Below are 23,158 nucleotides of genomic sequence, written 5' to 3'. Positions count from 1 at the left end.
GAGTAACAGACTGGATATGTAAAAAGGACCCAGTATTTTCCTGCATACAGGAAATGCACCTCAGTGACAAAGACAGACACTACGTAAGAGTAAAAAGCTGGGAAAAAAAAAAAAACATTTCCAAGCAAATAATCCCAAGAAGCAAACTAGAGTAGCCATTCTAATATACAATACAATTGACTTTCAAACAAAAGTTATCAAAAAAGGAACGGAAGGACACTGCATACTCATCAAAGGAAAAATCTACCAAGATGAACTCTCAATTCTGAACATCTATGCTCCAAATGCAGGAGCACCTACATTCATAAAAGAAACTTTTCTAAAGCTCAAAGCACACATTTCGCCTCACACAATAATAGTGGGAGATTGCAACATCCTACTCTCATCAATGGAAGGATCGTGGAAACAGAAACTAAACAGAGACACAGTGAAACTGCAGAAGTTATGAACCAAATGGACTTAACAGGTATCTATAGAACATTTCATCCTAAAACAAAAGAATATACTTTCCTCTCAGCACCTCATGATATCTTCTCCAAAACTTGTCACAAACAGGTCTCAACAGATTGTAATATGATAGCCTATCATATTACAGCAGGCTAAGACTTGTTTTCAATAACAACTAAAACAACAGAAAGCCCACATACACATGGAAGCTGAACAATGCTCTACTAAAGAAACTAAAGATTTTTTTAGAATTTAATGAAAATGAAGAGGCTGGAGAGATGGCTCAGTGGTTAAGAGCACTGACTGCTCTTCCAAACATCCTGAGTTCAAATTCCAGCAACCACATGATGGCTGGCACCCATCTGAAATGAGATCTGATGCCCTCGTCTGGTGTGTCTAAAGTCAGCTACAATGTACTTATATATAATAAATAAATAAATCTTTTTTAAAAAATGAGAGCACAACATACCCAAACTCATGGAAAACAATGAAAGCAGTGCTAAGCAGAAAACTCATAGCTCTGAGTGCCTGCATAAAGAAACTGCAGAGAGCATATATCAGCACCTTGTCAGCGCACCTGAAAGCTCTAGAACAAAAAGAAGCAAAATACACCCAAGAGGAGTAGACAGCAGGAAATAGTCAAACTCAGGGCTGAAATCAACCAAGTAGAAACAAAAAGAACTATAAAAAGAATCAACAAAACCAGGAACCAGTTCTTTGAGAAAATTAACAAGATAGATAAACCCTTTGCTGGATTAACCAGAGGACACAGAGAGTATATCCAAATTAACAAAATCAGAAATGAAAAGGGAAACATAACTACAGAAACTGAGGAAATTCAAAAATTTACCAGATCCTACTACAAAAGCCTATACTCAACAAAACTGGAAAATCCAGAAGCAATGACTATTTTCTAGAAGGAGTCATTAAAAGTCTCACAACCAAAAAGAGCCCTGGATCAGATAGGTTTAGTTCAGAATTTGTCAGACCTTCAAAGAAGACCTAATACCGGGCTCTTCAAATTATTCCAGAAAATAGAAACAGAAGGAACACTACCAAATTCATTCTATGAAGCCACAATTACACTGATACCAAAACCACACAAAGTCCCAACAAAGAAAGAGAACTTCAGATAAATTTCCCTTTTAAATATAAAAGCTAAAATAATAAAATTCTTGCAAACTGAATCCAAAGACAAATCAAAACGATCATCCATCAAGATCAAATAAACTTCATCCCAGGGATGCAGGGATGGTTAAATATATGGGAATACATCAATGTAATCCACCACATAAACAAACTCAAAGAAAAAAATAAACACATGGTCATCTCATTAGATGCTGAAAAAGCATTTGACGAAACTCAACACCCCTTCATGAAAAAAGTCTTGCAAAGATAAGGAATTCAAGGCCCATACGGATACATAGTAAAAGCCATATACAGCAAACAAGTGGCCAACATTAAGGTAAACTGAGAGAAACTTGAAGCAATCCTGCAAAAATCAGGAACTAGACAAGACTGCCCTCTCTCTCCCTACCTACTGAGTATAATATTTGAAGTCCTAGCCAGAGTAATTAGACAGCAAAAAGAGGTCAATGAAATATAAAATGGAAAGGTAGAAACCAAAATATCACTATTTACAGATGATATGATAGTATACTTAAGTGACCCCAAAAATTCTACTAGAGAACTCCTACACCTGATAAACAACTCCAGCAAAGTGGCTGGATATAAAAATGACTCAGTCAAATCTGTAGCCTTCCTCTACTCAAAGAATAAACAGGCTGAGAAAGAAATTAGGGAAATGACACCATTCACAGTAGTTACAAATAATATAAAATATTTTGGGTTGACTCTAACCAAACAAGTGAAAGATCTTTATGACAAGAACTTCAAATATCTGAAGAAAGAAATTAAGGAAGATCTCAGAAGATGGAAAGATCTTCCAGGCTCATGGATTGGAAGGATCAATATAGTAAAGATGGCCATTTTGCCAAAAAGCAATCTACAGATTCGATGCAATCCCCATCAAAATTCCTATTTATGAATTTCTCTATAGAGATAGAAAGAGCAATTTGCAAATTCATTTGGAATAACAAAAAAAAAACAGGATAGCAAAAACTATACTCAACAATAAAACAACTTCTGGGGGAATCACCATCCCTGACTTCAAGCAGTATTACAGAGCAACAGTGATAAAAACTATATGGTATTGGTACAGAGACAGGCAGGTAGATCAGTGGAATAGAATTGAAGAACCAGAAATGAACCCACACACCTATAGCCACTTGATCTTTGACAAAGGAGCTAAAACCATCCAATGGAAGAATGATAGCATTTTCAACAAATGGTACTGGTTCAACTGGAGGTCAGCATGTAGAAGAATGCAAATTGATCCATTCTTATCACCCTGTACAAAACTTAAGTTCAAGTGGATCAAGGACCTCCACATCAAACCAAATACACTTAAACTAATAGAAGAAAAAGTGGGGAAGAATCTCGAACACATGGGCACTGGGGAAAATTTCCTGAACAAAAACATAAATGGCTTATGCTCTAAGATCAATTACTGACAAATGGGACCTCATAAAATTGAAATGTTTCTGTAAGGCAAAAGAACACTGGCAATAGGACAAAACAGCAACCAACAGATTGAGAAAATATCTTTACCAATCCTACATCCAATAGAGGGCTAATATTCAGTATCTACAAGAAATTCAAGAAGATAGACTTAAGAGAAGCAAAGAATCCTATTAAAAAATGGGAAACAGAGCTAAACAGAGGATTCTCAACTGAGGAAACTCAAATGGCTAAGAAGCACCTAAAGAAATGTTCACCAGGGGTTGGGGATTTAGCTCAGTGGTAGAGCAGTTTCCTAGCAAGCGCAAGGCCCTGGGTTTGGTCCCCAGCTCCGAAAAAAAGAAAAGAAAAGAAAAGAAAAAATAAAAGAAATGTTCACCATCCTTAGTCATCAGGGAAATGCAAATCAAAACAACCCTGAGATTCCACTTCACACCAGTCAGCATGGCTAAGGTCAAAAACTCAGGTGACATCAAATGCTTGCAAGGATGTAGAGAAAGAGGAACACCCCTCCATTGTTGGTGGGATTGCAAACTGGTACAACCACTCTGGAAATCAGTCTGGAAGTTCCTCAGAAAATTGGTCATTGAACTACCTGAGCACCCAGGTATATATCACTCCTGGGCATATACCCAAAAGATGTTCCAGCATGTAAATAAGGACACATGCTCCACTACATTTATAGCAGCCTATTTATACTAAGTAGAAACTGGAAACAACCCAGATGTCCCTCAACAGAGGAATAGATACAGAAAAATTTACACAATGGAGTACTACTCACCTATAATAAACAATGATTGCGTGAAACTCTCAAGCAAATGGATAGATCTAGAAAATGTCATTTTGAGTGAGGTAACTCAGTTACAAAAGAGCACACATGGTACGTACTTATTGAGAAGTGGATATTAGGCAACAAGATTGGAATATCCATGATACAATTCATGGACCACGTGAAGCTCAAGAGGAAGGAAGACCAAAGAGTGGATGCTTCAGTCCAACTTACAAGGAGGAACAAAATAATCAATGGAAATAATAATCAATGGGTGGGAGAAACATGAGAGGAAGAGAAGAGGAGAGGGAAAAAAAATAAGGGACAGTATCAAGTATAAGAGGAGATTGAAGAGATGTACAGAGGGTAAGGAAATTGAACATAGGTATGTAGCAATGGGAGATGGGGAACTGGGACTAACAACCAGAAAGTCCCAGATGCCAGAAAAGCAAGAGCTTCCCAGGATGCCATGGGATGACATTAGCTGAAATACCCCACAAAGGGGAGGGAGAACCTGTAGAGACCATATCCAGAGGTTAGGCATGGCACCCGGTTGAGTGATTGGGCCACCCACACATCTCCAAAATTTTAACCCAGAGTTGCTCTTGTCTAAAGGAAGTACAGGGATAAAGAGTAGAGCAGGGACTGAAGGAAAGCCCATCCAGAGACTGCCCCACCAGGGTATACATCCCACATACAGACACCAAACCCAGACACTGTTGCTGATGTTAAGAAGTGCTTGCTGACAGGAGCCTGATACAAGAGTCTCCTGTGAGGCTCTGCCAGAGCCTGACCAATACAGATGTGGATGCTGGAAGCCAACCATGGGACTGAGCACAGGACCCCAGTGGAGGAGTTCAGGGGAGGACTGAAGGAGCTGACGGGGCCTTTTCTGGCATCAATGGGAGGGGAGGCCCTTAGTCCTATGAAGGATTGATGCCCCAGTGTAGAGGACTGCTAGGGTGGTGAGGCAGGAGTCGGGGAGGCACCCTCATAGAAACAAGGTAAGGGGGAGTGAGATAGGCAGAGAAAAACAGGGAAGGGAATAACATTTGAAATGTCAACAAATAAAATATGCAATTAAAAAAAGAGTCAGTTGAGGTTAACAAGAAACTAGGGGAAAAAAGAAAGAAAGAAAAATAAAAACCAAAAGGTTTTTCAAACAGAAAGTCACTTCCATAGTGAACATAGAACAAGCTCTCAAAAAGGACAAAGTAATTAGAGTCCTGACTGGAAGAATACCTCAAAGACTACATACACCTAGATAGTTGCAGCTGTCTCTGTTTTCCTGGTCCAATTACATTAAAGAAGTCGGAAAAGTAATTGAAAGTGAAGAGAGTAGTAAAAGTATCTTAGTATCTAAATTATCTTTTTTTTTCAGGAAAGTTTTCTAGAAAATAATACAAAAAGGATTCAGAGTTTCTGGGGAACACACAGTCTTCTCCTTCTGTAGGAAGCCTTTAGACTGATGTAACCTCACTATTTTTCCCTAGAGAAGTATTTAATATATGAGGGGAAAGCCGTTCTCCTCTTGCCCCCAGCATAGCCTCTCTTTCTATGCTCCTTCTTCTCCTAAGAACCATCTCTAAAGCCTGCAACCATCATGTCACGGAGTAGCAAATGGGGACCTGAGCTTGCTTCTTGCTTGACTTTCTGTCTATATGGTCTTAGTCAAGCTAGAGAACCTCACTAAGCTCTATCTTTACTTACTTTTACTTTGCTTAACACGGAAGACACATGATCAGTGCTGGGTTTTATATATGGCTACAATAACATCAGAAACCACGATGATAGAGAAAGATGGTAAAGGAGAGACATGCCGAGTCAGAGGTGAGTAGACAGGCTAACAGACATGCCGAGTCAGAGGCAAGTGGACACGCTAACAGACATGCCGAGTCAGAGGTGAGTAGACACCCTAACAGACATGCCGAGTCAGAGGTGAGTAGACACGCTAACAGCAGTCAGATATCTAACACTTTTAATTTGCTTATTTAAGCACAAATCACCGATGTCACACTTTAGACTACATTTTTAAGGCAAATAATGATCATAACCAACAAACCTAAAACAAAGTCATGTCTTTAGAAGCCATATGAGAACATATTCCAGTGGGCTTCAATTTTACTGGTAATGTTTTATTTCTAAGCAAGTTTAGAATAAATGAATATACATACCCATAATCATACATATACATTCAATCATTTTATATGAAATAGTTCTCAATCATCTTTTACGTAACCAAAACCTAAAATAAATGAAAACATTTCTCTGGAATTTTAAAAACCAATGGAAATAGTTGTGTGTGGTTTAAAGTATTCTCCTGCTGAACTTAAAAGGTAAATATTGGGGGTAGAGATGCAGCTCACTAAGCATGTGCTCAGTACGGGCAGGAAAGTGGGTTCTGCCCTGAGTATTACATTTTCTGTGGAGTTACTATCATGTTCCCTTAGTACGAGAAAAAATGAAGTATGCTAGATTAATGTCTGCTCTTCCACCATAGTAAAAACAAAAAGTTCTCAAAAGGCACAAAAGACAAAATAAGTTATATTGGTAGCTTGATAAACCCACTTAAGAATAGTGAGATAGATGATGCCCAGTGATTTGTACTATAAACAAATGCCTGAGAAACATATGAGAGGCACATCTGAAAGTCTAGGGTTGATTGCTTTTATTAAGGCAAGCCATGACTGCAATAATTTACCTTGGAGAAAGCACAGGTCCTTGTAGGCATCTACCTGGAACCTACCTGTAAAACTCAAGTGCCTCTGATACAGCCGAAATTTTCCAGCAGGAAAGTATAGATCATTCAGCAGAATATATTGACTGTATACTACCATAATAGCTCATTAATTGGCATTATGATGCAGATATGGAATGGAAACAAATGTTCCATTTTCCTCTCAGCAGAACACAGGAAAAGTGTAAATTTGCTGATGGAGCATGGACTACCTCCTCAGCACAATAGAGGGGGAAAGGCATTAGTGTATGACAATATTAGTTTTTAATGCACAACTAATTGCGTAAAAAGTATAACTTGAGATCATTAAATCAATATAATTTTCAGCACTACAGAAAGGAAATAAATAGATTTGTAGAACCAGCCTCCCCATTTCACATCTGCAAATGGAAAAAAGAGAAAGTACGTTGTCCTGCCATCTTGGCTCATAAACTAGAACGCTGCATTTGCAGAGACCCTCTTTTCAAGGTGTTGGAATAATGGCTAGAACTTTTCTGGAAAATGGCATGGCATCAGTACCAAGGGTCTACAAAACAGTCTGAAACTTCAGTGAGAGTTGTTACTTCTCTCTAATAATATATTGTATGGAAATAGCCATATGTGAATTAGATTTGTTTAAATTCTCAACTTTGTAATAATAAAAAGTTAGAATTCTCATTTCTCCAAAACTAGAGCAATGATTAATTACAGTGCACATGTTAAAACATCATCAAGGCAATATAAACGACTTTAATAATAATTTGATCATATTTAAATTCTTTGAGGAAATGGGTTGGAAAACACACAAAAATGTCACTTTAATTTTTACAAATTCTTTCTTATGGGGAGACACTACTTTCTGAATCAGAAAATGTTATGGGTTTCTTTTTTCTTTAAATATTGTATTTCTGTGTTCTAATACAGCTGTCATGTCCAGAGTTTCCAAAATATTTTTGGATCAAATAATTCTACCCAAAAAAGTCCTGTGAGGAAAGTTTTTCTTAAAATTACATAATATGTTATTTAATTTCTAAATCTGGCAGAGAAAGAAAAGCATTTGCCAACCACATAGGTAATATACATCTTCTCCCTAGCTAAACAAGTGAACTACAAATTACAAAATATTTATAGAATAAACACAAGTGTTTACTTACAATATACATGTTCTGTTATATGTCATCAATTCCAGAATTTTTCCAATTAAAAGTATTTCTAAAGCCAATAAAATAGCTTATTAATTGCTCTTCTCTCTATGCCAATAAAAATATTTGACACAGCTTTCTTAGGACTCTTGGTTTCCTTGTTCTATTTTACAAGGAGCTGATTTGTCTTAGACTATTACTGTCTATTACTTCTGCAAGTCTCGAGGAAAGGTGGGAAGCAGCAAATTCTGGCAATCTGCCTAAAGAGAAATCAATGAAACAAATTAATCCTTCGCTGGCTGCAATGACACAGTAATCCATCATTCAGAGCTGCTTTCTATACCAAATCAGAGAGCAGCAGAAAGAGCCCTGGGGACATCATAGACAACAACTACACCAACACTGGGAAAACACTGAGAATCAGTTTATTTAAAGAGGATAGATTTCAGTTGATTGCCTGTTTTGTCAAATAAATATTTTTCTTCCACAGTGTGATGAACCTGAGTCATGGCTATATCTTTAGAATTTGGTACCAAATATTCTAGCCTACCTCTAAAAGGGATGTATGTTTTAATCATTTGCATTGTTAATTAGTTTGGTTGAATATCTGACAAGTAATCTTGCCTTTTCCATCTAACTTCTACATGTAAGAAGTGCCCTATTATCAGTTAGGTTTAACTGTAAATCTGCACAAATCTACAACTTATATACTACTTCCCAGTAAACCCATGTGAGGGGTTTCTTTATGCATCAGATGCAATGCTGAGAATATTTGTAATTTTCTAAGTGCTATGTAAAGTTTAAAAAGTTGAAATTTTTAATCACTTCTTATAGTGTGGATTTTGCCAAGCAAACCAGATTGTATAGATAAATAGTATTTTTAAAGTGATACATAATTATTTTGTTTATAATCATCAACAGTGCTGAGAGATAAATGTGGCTTCTTTTTAAAACAAAATTGTTAGAGTCAGTGTATACTGATACATTCACACTCACACTGGGTATATTTAGTTATTCAAAAAGCATGCTCTGGGGATATACTTGGTGTCAGACTGCTAGATTAGTATGCGAGAAGCCTTAAATTTGATATGTAGCACCCCAAAACAAACAAACAAAAGCATATGATCTAAGTTTACATGTTTTATGTATAAATCTATGCACATGAGTATTACTTAGCTAATGTGTCCTAAGGAGAAGTAATGACAAGAGTTGTGATGTCACAGCACAGTACTGTTGTTCCGGGCAACCATAATTTCTGAGGTTATACATGAAGAGTTAGTGAGACTTCAAAGAACTAAACAAATAAAAATAAAAATGAATTTTAAAAAAATTTAAAATTCACTAAGGCTTCTGGGATGCTGAAACTGTAGAATACCTCATCAGTTAAATACATGCTAGCTCCCACTCCACTTTTGGGTGACATCTTCAATCCCAAGGTCTGCAACCATAGGATCACAATTCCTGGCCATGCCAATGCATTTTTAATTCAATGCATGAATCTAGTATTTATTGATTTAATAAGGTTAGGGGAATTACATTGTTGCTGGTACTGATGAACTGTCAACATTTTAATCTAGTGAAATCTTACTGAGAGATGTGTGTTAAGGGACGGGAGAGAGTGAAAAGGAGCAGTCCTCACCTATGTGTAACCACTACTCCTGGCGGAGGCAAAAGCCAAACGCTTTGAACTCCAGAGAGTTTATTTTCCTAAAGATGCTGCCTCCCAACTGATGGACCTGGTAGTGACAGGGCTGCAGCGTGATTTGGAGAGGTCCCTCTAAAATTGTGGGGAAAGGATTGGCCCACACTAGCCTTTCCTGTTGGGTTTTGTTTTCCTGACAGAGCTGTGCAGCCTGGCCTTGAACTTTCTATGTGGCCCAGCCTGACCCCAAAGTCTTGATCCTCCTAAATCACGCTCCTGAATTCTTACCAGTCTTTAGAAACACACACACACACACACACACACACACACACTCACACTCACACTCACACACACACACCTCACTCATCCCTCATACACCAGAACATTGTTACCTAACAGAATTTTAAGTAGTCAGTGTCCCTTCTCTGGATCCTAACATTTTCTACAGTACTACTAAGCACACAGAAGGACTGAACACAATGGGAGAGATTCATTTTTTAAAGGCAGTTCTGAAAAAATAGAATCAAAGGAAAGTTTTTTTTTTTTTTTAAGTGAAGTCAGGATCAGAGCCTGGGCTGAAACCCACCAAGTTCTGAAGCAAACACCTGGGCTCTTGGATACTGGGTGTGTGCTCGGTTCCCCAGCCTGGACGCCTGGGAAGCAGATTGTGCCCCAGGTTTTCCCTGACTTTGAAGAAATGGCTAATGTAAAGGAGCCGTGGTAGTGCTATGGCTGGGGTCACTAAAACTATGCTAATTGTAAACCTAATTGCTTCAAGCAGTCTTGCCTCTAAACAGGGAGAGCACAGTTGATAGAGTCAGTCTGTTCCTAATAAAATGAAGAGGCAGTGAATTAAATTCCCAAGGAAGGCACTATAAAAGTTTCCACGGTGTAACCAAATGACTTCACCTATGCTATTACCTCTGAGATGACATCTTTGAAAGAAAGCAGACCCCAGTTGGGCTCCATATTCATAATTGGCTGTGCTTAGGCCTGTAAATCTGGATTGATTTAAAAAGGCTTCTTCATCCTTCCAATCAAATGAAGTCATTGTTAATTAGATGGGTTTTTGTTAACAATGTCACTCTCTCCATATTACCTGCTCACACTTGCAGTCCCTCTAGTACATCTGGAACACCAGCTCTCCTGCAGTCACATCTTCTAACACTCCTGCTGGAAAGTGATGGTATTTCTGTTCCTCCATTCCCTCCCTGTCTGGAGGAAGATTCTGTTCAATGTATTGGTGTGCAGTACAAATTATCTTCCTATACTGAGAGATTATAAAGCAACCTCTGGAAACACTCTTAAAATTTGGCATATTATGAACGACGCTGCAATTTTGTTTGTCGACCCTAATTGTAGATGGATGCTTAGTGTAGAGAAGGAGCTCACAAGATAGTTTGGCTAATAAAAAAAAAAAAAAAAAAAAAAAAAAAAAAAAAAAAAAAAAACATTTGCCGGGGTTGGGGATTTAGCTCAGTGGTAGAGAGCCTAGCAAGCGCAAGGCCCTGGGTTCGGTCCTAAACTCCAAAAAAACAAAAACAAAACAAAACAAAACAAAAAAAACAAAAAAAAACAAAAAAAAAAACAAAACAAAAAATTTGCCACCAAGGCTGGCTGTCTACCTGAGTTTCAACCCTGAGGAAGAAGAACTGAAACCTAAAAGTTGTTCTCTGACCTCCACACAATCCTGGCATGCATACGACCACACACAGGTCGGGGTGGAAGGGGGTCGATATTAAAAATAGAAGTCCATAGTTAACTTCCACTAGCTCTTCATCTCCTTAAACCCAAGATCCTCCTTAAAACAAAAACACTGTTTTGAGGTTCTGCAACCGTGTCCTCATACTGGTTTTTCCTCTCTCTCCCAATACCATAGGCAGGCATGTTGCATCTCCAGCCGGCCCTCAGGAGCTGCGAGGCCCCCAAGCTCTGGCCAACGCACAGGCAATGACTCGCAAAAGCAGTTGCAGCCGATGGCGGATCTTTAAATATGACGGAGCTCGGAGCTCGTCTAGGCAGCTCACACTCCCTTGGGGCCCATTCCGGGCGCTTCGCAAGAATGACCCGAGTAGTCGCAGCGTTAACGCAGGCACCCGCACCGGTTTGGAGGAGCGTGCGCCACCCCCCGGCAAGGCCTCGTTTCCTTCCAGAATACCCCTGCTCAAACTGCGGACTTTGTCACTGCAAGGCTAACCCGTCGGTGGCCTTCAGTACCACCAAGACCATGGCCTCTTAATGCTCCGCGGCAGCCTAGCACGCGTATCTCTGTCAGAGGACTCCGGCCGTGCTGGGCGCCGCACTTGCACCTAGCGCTGGGTGATCATGACCCTGCCACAGAGGCGGCATGTGGACCTCGCTTGCAGAAGCAGCTCTTGGCAAAGTGGAATTTGAGACTACAGCTCCCCAGGACGGGAAGGGAAAGCTTAGTCCAAATAATTAGGCCCAAGGTCTTGCCTTTTGGGGGATGAGGCTACACAGGAGATTAAGGACCATTGGCTGTGATGGGAAGGACTCTGAATTTGCCTACACTGAGACTACTGAGATCCACCTCTCCCCAACCCCCATGCACAAGGGTGCTCCGCAGGCAGGTCCGGCCTCCCAAAGAGCATTTGGGCCCTGGGGAGGCCTGGATACCCTGATCAGAGCGGTTCTTCAGCCAGAACCTATCCCTTTCCAGCTTCACCTTGGAGGAGAAGGGTGAGCAGGACAGTCAGGCCACGAATTTATAAAGGCTTGGGGCCTTACTTCCAACTCCAAGAGTCTGAGGACCGTGTCAGATCCTAGGAATCAGCTCACTATACTGCCCAGCCTGTGGTTGCACAGGAGCCCCAGTCTCAGCGCTAAGCTACAGTGAGTCTTGATTTTTTTTCTCCAGGGCAGAACCACTCTAGGTGAGGTTGGACAGCGACCGCAGAAGGGTAGAACCACGCCGAAAAAAAACACACATCTGGCGTTGGGAATCTTCAAATTCTTGACCTTGAAGATTTTCTAGCCTCACAGCATATACTGCCTCCACAAGAGGATCTGGGAAAAATCAGTTTCGTAACATTCTTTGGTCTCTGTTATGTGTGCTTAAACACTTGCAATCTCTTACAACAATCCAATTTGAAGAGTGATTTCTCCTTCTGCGTCCAGAGCAAGCGAACCCTGCAACATTAAGGTTATTCCTCTCCAAAGGGTGCAGCAAGAGGTTTGCAGAAACCAGCTAAGTCACTGCTGCCCATATCTTGGGATGATTTCCCTTGCAAACAGAAAAGGAGACTTGATTATCCACCACCTTTCCTTTCCGTCAACCTAGGAAACATTCCTTTAACCCCAGTGATTGGTCTGGAACTACGCAAAGGGAATTAGGCCAAAGAAAGGGAAGCCGCCGAGAAGAGGGTAGTTGAGCCCAGGTCCTAGGCCGAAACTGCACAAGGGACCTGCCTCCAAAGCAGGTAAACCCTTGTGTGCCAGGCCTCAGTACTCTGGGCACCCCGGGCCTAGACACCACCACGTGCTCAGGGTTGCTGTGCCCCAAGTCTGCATTTCGGGGTGGCTTGCGCGTGCACGCACTCTCACGCGGCGCGTGCTTCTCGGTCCCCGCGTCCGAGACCTTCTAAGGCTATCCGAACGACAGAACTCTGTGAGCTCCCGCAGAGCACCCACACTCGACCCTTTCTCTGGCATTAGACCAGAGGGTGTCCGGGCCTGCGGGGCCAGGCTGACCCGAGGCCATCCAGAGCCTAGCAAGGGACAGCATTTCCGGGCCTCTAGCTTCCTCACTGCCAATCAGACCTGCCACACTTGACAACCGTAGCTCACTAGGCTGCCCTTCCCTCCCAGCAGCTACGGGAAAACACAGGGCCTAACTGACCAGAGCGCCGACTGACTCCCTAGAGCCCGGGCATACCGGCGCTTCCAGGTAGGGCCAGTCCCCAGTGCACTTTCCCAGCCTCAGACCCTTTCCTCCCCCTCTCACACACTCCCTGCCGAGCGAGGACCCGCGGGTGTTTGGGATGGTTGTTGTTCTTTTAAAAGTATATTAAAGGATCATTGGCGTCTCCCTGTCAAGTCATTACGCCTTTATCCTCATCAATTAAGCACACCTCAGAGGACTGCTATTAAGAGCTAAATTGAGCTGCAAAAGTAGGTATCCCGTTTCAGGCAGATGTTGTTATCTCCCGCTGAGGCACGGCCAGCCAGGCTCTACCTCCGCTTCCCGCTCCCGCCCCAGCCACGCTGGTCTCGGCTTCCCGCGCGCCGCGAAGAGGCTGAACCCGAGGTCGCAGCCTAAACAATGCGCCGACGTTAGGAACCGACCCTAGCCCATCTCAAGCTCTGTGCACGTCAAGAAGTGTCTACAGAGTTGTGTGGAGGACGATGCCAAAAGCTAGCTGAATGGATTTTTTTTCTTTTTTCCCTTTTTCTCAAAAAGGTGGAGAATATCGGTTAATAGCTGGCTCCCAGCTGGGGATGCAGAAGAAGAGTACGAAGGAGAAGGCAAAGAAGTGAGTGTGCCTGGAAGTCTCCTACTGGGTACTCCACTTCCTCCTCCAGCCTCTCCAACCTGCTTCTTGGGTAGCAGGTCGGGAAACTCTGAATGTCTTGTAGATCAAAGCGCGGTGCGGTGGGGAAGTGGGGATTGGGAATTTGGAGCTACAGAATCAGGAACAGAAAGGTGCATTTAAGACAAAAGACACAGACCTGGGACTCCTGTGGCCTTCTACCCAGATGTGTCTTTTCACCCTTTCTCAGTCCAGACACTTTAAGGCACCACTGTCTCCCGCTGCTGGGAGACCTTGGATCGCTAAGGAAAGAAACAAAGAGACATGGCCCTTACCGCAGTTACAAGGTTCCCTTCGTGACACTATCCACAATAAATTAAGCCAAGGCTAAAGGAGATTAATTTCCCAACATAATCCAATTAAAAGATTTCTAAACTAATCTTTTACGAAAAAAAAGTAAAAGATGTGCGGTTAAGGGGGTGGGGAGTCTGGTTTTGATGATAGTGATTTATCTCCTTCACACTAAAACGCAAGCAGAGGCCGCTTGCTCTTCATATGCAGTTTGACCAGAGGACCCGCTTAGCGTCTCCAGTCCAACCTGAACCTTCTGGAATCATCTACCACACTAACCTCGGCCCTGTCAGAGAGTGGAGGGACTAGGGTTACTTACAAGCACTATAGACTTTTAAAAGTGCTATTAGATTTATGGTCTCTTTGTCGACGCCCATCCAGAGTAATTAGCACATATGTTCTAAATAGATGATAGTTTTGTGAGCAATAAAGCAATTACCCATCGTTGGAGCTGACAGTTCCTCCAACTAAACTCCAAGCAGCAGCTAATTGGAAAAGTCATTTCAGCTACATTGTCTGCAATTAGTCCTGCTAAACTACTACACCCCAACTTGCTGGTTTGAGGTTAATTTATTCAAGGTTGAATTTGCATGGACAAGCCTTTGCCACAAAGGGACTTGCCTTTTGCCCCCTCTGGACTGCACCCAGGAGCTAAAGGAGCAGGTAGGAGTAAACAGCTGATATTTGGGGGCCAGGATTGGGGTGGTGCCCCATCCAGTCCAGATGTCAAGGTCAGTGTCCAGCAAGCTGAACACCCAGGGAGAAAATTTGTTGCTTCTGAGCAGTCATTAAAATTTTTAAATCAAAATGCAGTGGAAGCCACTGGGTTCTGATTCTTCACATCCTCCCAGGACCACCCCTATTGTCCCAAGAGTTAAATGTAAATCACACAACACCCACCCAAGAAGAGCTCTGGGTCCTCATCTGGAGGGGCAGCTTCTAACTCCCAAAGTGACTCCAGGAGAGAAAAGGCTAGAAAGGTCAGGAAGTCTGGCTACTGCCTGCCGCTGCTCTGAACATATGGGATTTCTTCTTAAGTGTTAACTTTCTTGGTCCTTTTCCCCTTCACTCTTTTTCTTGCTAGATCTTCTTCCTCCTACATTTCTAAAGTTAAACCCAATCAGTACAGGATGTATGCACATTGAGTGGAAACAATGTGTTAAACGTTGGTTTGACACCCCACCAGTACTTCCAAGTATCCACAGCTAGGATTCTTCTACTTCATTTAATCTTTAGTAGACAGAGCTGCCCCTGTGCTTCTATTCATCAGAAAACCCGAGGAAATATATCAGTTGGGGTTCAAAATCCTGGGCGGGAAAGAGAGGTATTAAAGTGAGATTAATCTGCCCCCACCCAGCCTCTAACTTTTGAGCTACAATCTCAGCAGGCTGGCAGCAGAAGGGTGACTGGAGCTCACAGCCCCTACAGCCAAGGGTATCTGTATCAGAGAGCAGAGAGGCTGGCAGGTTGACTGAGAACCTGTAGCCCTGGTAACTGAGTCTTCCCCTAAAGGAATTTATAGCAGTGTCCCCGGCTTAGAATTCCGCTTAGAAGAACATGAAGGGGGGGGGGGGTGCTAAGGAGGGGGATAGACCACTGCTTTCAGCCCTAGAAATCAAATGTCCTTTTCTGGATAACGTTCATATTTCTTTTTAAAACAAATGTAGTAAGCCAAAAGGAGGACACACTGAGTCCTTTCTGAGTCAGCCTCTGAGCCTTACTAAAATATTTCTAATTTCAAAATAATTTGTAAACAATTATCAGCTTCAAGGATTCAGAGATATAAATGTAAAGAATGTAAAGGAGAAAAAGTTTTAAGCAACTTTAAGTTGGGCTCCTGCTTTCCACTTATTAATTGTGTTTTGTCCAATCGAATTTGAAGCAACAGAAATTGAAAGCAAAGCTTGCTACCACTGCATCCCAGCTGTCAGAGCATCCACACTCTGAGGAAAAATCCTTCTATCAGATGACTTATGCTTGAAAACAGAGAGGAAATAAGATGGCTTTTTTAAAAGGCTGACAATGGAGTTCTCACGGACTTGTGTTTTTATAATACTTAAATGTAGCCAGAAATTGAGAACTAGAAAAAGCTTAAGGGAGAACCAGCTAAAAGTATCACCCGATGTGGTCTCAAATTAAAATATGCATATGTGTACATACTTATACACAAAGAGCAACAGCATTCCTTCGATGTATGAGACACATACACACATAATGTGTATTTGGTCTCCAAATACCCTAAGCTCGTGTGTACAGGGATGCAATCCTGTGCAAGCTCAGCTAGCTGTCCACATGCATGTTCGCTCCTGGAGCAAAGGCATTTTTGTTGCTCCCATAGTTTCTTTCCATTAAGAGCGATTAGATGATGTCTATTCAAAGTTGCTGATCCAGAGAGAAAATAAGAGTAGATAAAAGGAGATTTCAAGTGACCTCCTCATCCCTTTCACACCAACCTGAGCCTCAGAATAGCCTAGGATCAACTAACACAAAAGCCCTTTGCTTTCGCCTTTCAGCTGCAGAAGACTTCATGCAAAGGGTTAACAATAAAACATAGAACTATGGTGAGTTTTGTTAGGTCATGCATTTGGAATACTTTATTAACTCCTCCTGTGGATGGGCTACATGAATTTTCTACCTCTGAACCAGGTAAACAAAATATTCGTATCCTAACACAGGGCATAATTTCTTACTTTTCTGTATGGTTTGTATCAGAGGCAGACTGTCGTCATCATTTTTCATTTAAACTCTACCTGAACCCTCCCCCCTCAAAGATGGAGGACACTGTAATAAACATGTCTTTCTACTGACAGTTTAGAAGGAAATATTAGCTTTACTATTTTGACCCATTTTCTGGTAGGTAAATACAATTGCAATATGACTGGAGTTACTAGATTTGCTAGGCTTCTCCCAGTCACTACTTTGTATCATAGTCAGTGAAGAAAATGGTATTAGAGATTTAAACATAGTCAAGCAGTCTTTAGACAGTAAAATGGCCCAACTCAGCATTGCTTCTGATGGGCTAATCCTGTAGTAAAAGAAATAGGGGCTCTGACAGGTAAGTATTAAGGGAAATGATTATATAGTGCAGTTGATTGTATTGTCAGGATAGTCTAACAACCTTCAAACTCATTTCAAAACTCTAACTTTCCATCTAAATCAGCCCATTTTCTCTGGAAAGAATAGCTATGTGGTTACTCTTCAGTCAAGTCAGGCATTTAAAAATAAAAGAATGTGTACATAAAAGGCCACCCTTCGTTCTTTTTTTTTTTTTTTTTTTTTTTTTTTTACAAATGATCTTACATAGTCAAGACTTGGTTTTTATAAAAGGTAAATATTTGCCTCTGGCTTCATAGATGTACTGTCACTTTTCCTCTCAGTTTGCATCTAAAGGTCAGCTCTCGCCTTGTTCTTTCTGCTACACACCCCCTACCCCCCACCCCAGGTTGCTAATTCTGGACCCTCTAACTTGAAGCCCAGGAACAACAGAGGTGACTCTTTTGTTTTTTCCAAAATACATTTTATAAATGTCTTGGTTTGAAATAGACAACTAAAACACTAAGGTGAAGTTCTTATCTCTGAGCTTGTTTTATACAGAAGTGAAAAGAAGAAAAGCCCAGACTATCAAAATAACAGTGGGTATGAAAGTCTGCTCATTGAACCCTATGGGCAGCTAGGGCTCCCTACTCAGGCCAACAGAAGCCAAAATCCTAGGCTGGCCTTTCCACCCTGGCTTGATAGTCATACTTTTCATAGCTGGGCAGTTATCATGCTAAGTTCAATCTTGGGGATGGGGGAGAGATTTAAGATCTAGCCTGAGGGTCTTTTTTTTTTAAATGTTAAAACTTTAGGTTGGCAATCCTGAACCTCTTCACTGTTTCTCTCCAAGATCTGTTCACTATCATGTTAAACACATCTTCTTTAACTGTATTCTCCCTGGCTTTAATCTCATGCCAAGGGAGACTAATTGTTTTGATACCTTTAAGACAAGTTCTCTGGGAAAAGTCTGTATCAAGATCAGAGGAACTGACCTTTCTCACAGAGTTTGCAAGCTTGTTCCTCACTTCACATGAGCTTAAGAAGGGAGTTATTTCTGTCCTGTGGTTTCTCTAAACAGAATAATACTGTTTGAATGACTTAAGGGTATGGAAGTGGTGTACCAGAGAATTTTCTATACATATGTGGCCATTAGTAGATCTCATTGGCTCTTGAGTTAGATTTATGAAATGTCTTTACAAAGCTATTTTTTTCCAGTGTGACTTCACAATAACCTAAAATGCATGATCTGGTGTCTTTCTGTAAAGCAAATTGGAAATGTGAAAGAGACCAAAGGATTAGTGAAGAAAAGGCGAGCCTTTTTCCTACCCAGTTAAAATTAAAGAGCTATGGAAATAGGGTAAAAAGATCATTTAGATTCAGACTCTGAGACTTGGAGCACCAGTTCCTACCATATGGGCGGCCACAGCCTACCCTCCCCTCAGATTCTCCCTTCTCCCGCCAGCTATTTACCAGATGCCTGACTGAAGGATCAAGTGTTGTGTGGCAAGCTTTTTAGAAAGGTGATTTACAGCCAACCATGATGCTAGAAGCTCATAAGGCAAATAGTAAATCCACAGCTTAATTCCTTTGCCCAAGCACAGGGCGCTTTCTTACTTGCACTGGACCCCCGTGTGTTGAACGGGTCTGTGGGAACTTGGAAAGTAGGAGAAAATTACAAAAAGAAGGCTATGGGTCTCAGGCCTTTCCCAGGTCTTCCCCCAAGGCTCTACCTAACCCTGGGGAAAGCAGAACCCCATCTGCCTTCTCTCCACCTGCACTGGCAAGACTAAGTCTGGTCCAGTAACCACTTCCAAACTCAATTTAACTTTCCCAGGCCTCTGGTTGGTGTGGAGCCAACAGAGTGGATAGGGAGAAGGAAGAAATCCGGAAAGGAGAACATAAGAGGAAAGGGTGCGAATTGCAACTGCTTTTTCTATTTCAGCAGCTGAGTGTGTGTGTAATTTCACAGTTTGAGAGCTCTGGTGCCCTTGAAAAAATCCTAGCGTTTTCTCTTTGGTGACCTATCCAACAACAGATATTAGGACAAGTTCAGCTGGTGTCAAACCACGACTTTAAGAAACAAAGGCTTCCCGAGACTTGAGCTGACCTCTGGACTCCTAGGGAAGCCATTTTGGTAGTGACAGTACTGTGAACGCATGTGAGTGTGCAATTGCTCTAAGGAGCACAGAATCCCAGGAAATAAGTCCTAAATAGACCGAGTCCCATAGGTGGGTAAGGCTCTCTTCAAAAAGTCTCTCCTTCATGCTACCCCCATCACAAGAGACTGGGGCACTTGCCTCAAAAGAGCACAACCAGTTGCCTTTCAGAAAGCCAGAGGCTTCCCCTGCTGCGGGCAGCACCAACAACGTCCCATCCCTGCTCCTAGAGCTAAGACGGAGAATTGCAATTTTTTCCAGAGAAGCCTGCAGCTTCGCCCAAGGCCTGGAGAGGCCGACTTCCTCCGCTCTGGGGGGTCAATCTAAGTCCCAGAGGCCTTTTTGCAAGTTTTGAAGCTTGGGGCGGGGTAGGAACGCTAGGAGAGGACACAGTGAAGATGGGTGGGCGCCATCTCTCCCGCTGAGTCTCGGCTGGCCCTGCAGCTTTGTTGCAGGACTTGACCCCCGACTAGCCCTTCTAGGCAGGGCTGTCTCATTCAAGAGCCCACCCAGCCCCCGGCGCGGTCCCCGATGTCCGTTCCCCACCCCCACCCACTCCTAGCGAGCCCGCCCTTCGCGCCCTCTGACGCAAACGTGCGCCCCTGCCCGGCGCAAGGGAGGTTGGGGGGATGAGGGGGGGCGTTAGCGCTCCTGTTGGTTCTAATTGAAGCTCTTCCTTTCACACAGACAACCTCGGTTCCCACTCCTGGGAGGGGACCCCCTCCCCGCCCCCAGACCGCCTAGCCTAGCGAGTGGAATCTGGCTCTACTACCTCGCAGCTCTCCGCGGCCACCGAGGGTTCTATGCTTGGAAGAACCGCTGATGTCCCTTTTAATCCGCTGACACTATCGCCCACATCAAACGGGCAGCCATCGATTGCCTGCCTTTACGCGCGGCGACCTCGGGCCGGGCGACTGAGCGCAGCTCACGAGGTCCTGTCTGCCGCGCGCCGCGCCTAGGCACAGGTGCTCAGTCCAGCGGGCTCCACCGCATCTCCCGCTCCGCCAGCTGCGGACTGGCCGCGCCGATGCTAAACTTGATACAATCTCGGGTCCCCTGCCCACGTAGTTTTCCCGCTCCCGGTGGGGGAAGTTAGTGACAGGGCCTGTTTTGGGTTTGGACTGATGGACTGGCAGGGATCCTCACCTCCAAGGAGGTGCTGCAGCAAGGATGGGCGATGGTCGGTCCGGACTAGGCCTGAACCAAAGTTTTCCGGGTTCCACCTGGGCGGCCTTGACTGAATTTCTAGGCTGCCGAGGCCGAGTAAGAATTGTCCTTCTGCCTGGCCACGTTATCGAAGGCTACAGACCCCAAGTTCCAAAGAAACGATTATCTTTGCGTTACTTGCCTGGTACGGCAGGGCTTGGCCGAGTCTCGCTTCTGATGCCCACCGTGTACAATCCAGAGTCCGAGAGAGACTAGGCGAGCAGACCCCGCACCCAGCAGGCCTCCGTTCCCGGACCCTTGCTTTTGGCTTCCTCTTCCCTCCCCCAGCTTCCCTTTCTTTGCTGCCTTCCGCTGCTCACTACTCCCTGTCTCTGATTGTTTGGGGAGTAAATTTTAGAATTTCTATATAAACAGCGCGCGCGCGCGCGCGCTCTCCCTCTTCCTTCCTTCCTTTCTGTCTTTCTTTTTAAAAAAAAAATATCGTTTTCACCTTTAAACGAACCGGAAGACTTGGTCACGAATATTAGAGTTGAGAGGCTAAGGCCAGGAGCCCCTGTCACCCCACGTCCCGCCTCTCCATCGTACAATGGGCCGCAGCAAGCAGAATGCAGTCTCCATTATTCCAAATGGAAGGGCTGTGGGGCATACATAAGAAAGTCTTTATTTTGCTCTTTAAAAAAAAATGATCATTGGCCACTAAGTGGTTAGTCCCAGAGACCAAGAAGCGCAAAGCCTGCTCCAAACACTCTGCGCTTTCTAAAGCTCTCACTGGTGAGATGTAAAGTGGGAACCAGTATTAAAAGCCAAACCCTACCTCTTTCGATACAGCTTGGACATTTACTTCTACCTTTACCTGGGGGCGCTCGGAACGCTTGAGCAGAGACAAACTTTTATGCTCTCCCTAGTCGAGGGCTGGCAAGAGGGATTCCCACTCCGGGTGGTGGCAGCTGCGGCTTTGTCACTCTGCGGCTCCGTGCCTGCCTGAGCCTGCCTAGGGGAGCGATCTTAAAACGAGGGGGTGCGAGTGTGGGATTGGAGAATATGTAACTAATAGAAGTATCGTTTTCCCTAGTATGATCTTTCAAGGAAAAAAAATCCATTGAAAGAATTTTCAAAGTGCTGTCTTCGTTTGCAGAAAAGGAACTGGCTGCCAGTGGGGAGGGGAGGAGGGACTTGGCTGCGTGCCGCCTGGGAGCGGCTCCCGTCCGCTAGGTGGCAGGCGGACCTAGCGATTCCGCAAGCCCTGCGGCGGGACCCGCTCCTCCTGCTTGCCCCTCCTTTTGCGACCAATCACCTTCGGGAATGAGGTCTCAGTCACACACTCTTCAACACACACACACACACACACACACACACACACACACACACACACACACACACACACACACACCCCAACCAGTGAGAGACTCAATCCCTTCCTCCTCCTCTTCCCCCTCCTCTCTCTCCTCCCCCTCCTCCTCCTCCCCCTCCTCTTCTCACTTCTTGTCCCCCCCCCCCTCCACCCCTCTCCCTCTTTCCTGTCTTCTCCATCGTTTGCTCTTTTCCTGTGACTGACTTGTCGGCACTAACAGCCGCTCCGCGACAATATGAGGAGTTACTAATGCTTTATTAATAATTATTGAAGCATTGTTTGAAGTTGGAGCATCCCAGGGATAAGAATGATGAAGAAGAAAAAACAGGATTGATTGGAAAGTTTATTTAAAATCATCTTTGGGATGAATAGGAGTCATCGATTCGGATCGAATTTGTGGTAGTAGCTGCAATTTCATGCGTGTGCTTTGTCGTAATTACACCTCCGAAACTATGATATACTTCAGATTTTTAAAGGAGGCTTTTCTTAATTATATAAAATGAGCGGGATCCAGACTAGATTCTACTGAATCTGAACTAAGATTCTAAACCAAGTATACTTCACAAATCATTAAAATGGTGGGGTTTCATCGTCATTTATTTTTTCTTAACGTTTTCAGTGACACTCCTTACGCTCGTGAAATCTAATTTTGAAAACTTTTCAGAGGATATACTGTAATTTCTTCTTTCTCCTTCTTGTTTTTTCCCATCGCTACGTGTTCTCTCCCTTCCCCCTCTTTTCTCTCTCTCTCTCTCTCTCTCTCTCTCTCTCTCTCTCTCTCTCTCTCTCTCTCTCTCTCTGTGTGTGTGTGTGTGTGTGTGTGTGTGTGTGTGTGTGTGTGTGTGTGACCATACACGACCCATACTAATCAGGTCTCAGAGTAAATAGCAGCGCAGGGCGATCTCAATGTAAATTACGCTTGTCAGAAGCACACCCCCCTCCCTCACTTTCTCTCCTCCTCCCCCTCGACGTCCCAGACTGTAGGTAGCTGGGGGAGGGGAAAAGGATTTTCTAACCAATGGCGCGCAGGAGGCTTGGCTAACCTTAACCTCCCATTTTCTCCCCCCTACCCCCGCCCCAATTCAGGGCTCTGACCAGTCAGTCGCCTTTGATTATCAGTTGCCAGCAGCCCTTCTCTTGGCTCCTTGACACGAGCTCCATATAAGGCAGCGATCTCCATAGAAACGTGTCAGTTTCAATAGTAGTGTCAAAGTTCACTATATACAGACATTCGCGCAGATCCCCCTTTCGGAAACATTGCTCCGAGTGTCCTCCCGTTTAAACGCATTCAATTTTTTGGTCCCTCTCCTC

The 23,158-nt window shown here is 43.4% G+C and overlaps 1 long non-coding RNA gene across 3 annotated transcripts in view; it reads right to left on the bottom strand.

Annotated features, from left to right (window-relative positions):
* LOC147995954 (uncharacterized) overlaps positions 1–20,877 on the bottom strand; it is a 250,863-nt gene extending 229,986 nt beyond the window's left edge. For all 3 annotated transcript variants that reach the window (XR_015673537.1, XR_015673520.1, XR_015673541.1), the window contains exon 1: positions 20,678–20,877. This is a non-coding gene — a long non-coding RNA (uncharacterized LOC147995954). The remainder of the gene's footprint in view (positions 1–20,677) is intronic.
* Positions 20,878–23,158: the final 2,281 nt, after the last annotated feature.

Source organism: Rattus norvegicus, chromosome 2 (genome assembly GCF_021556685.1).
Source record: "Rattus norvegicus strain SHRSP/BbbUtx chromosome 2, alternate assembly SHRSP_T2T, whole genome shotgun sequence".
Classification (NCBI taxonomy): domain Eukaryota; kingdom Metazoa; phylum Chordata; class Mammalia; order Rodentia; family Muridae; genus Rattus; species Rattus norvegicus.
This window is presented reverse-complemented; position numbering and strand designations above follow the sequence as displayed.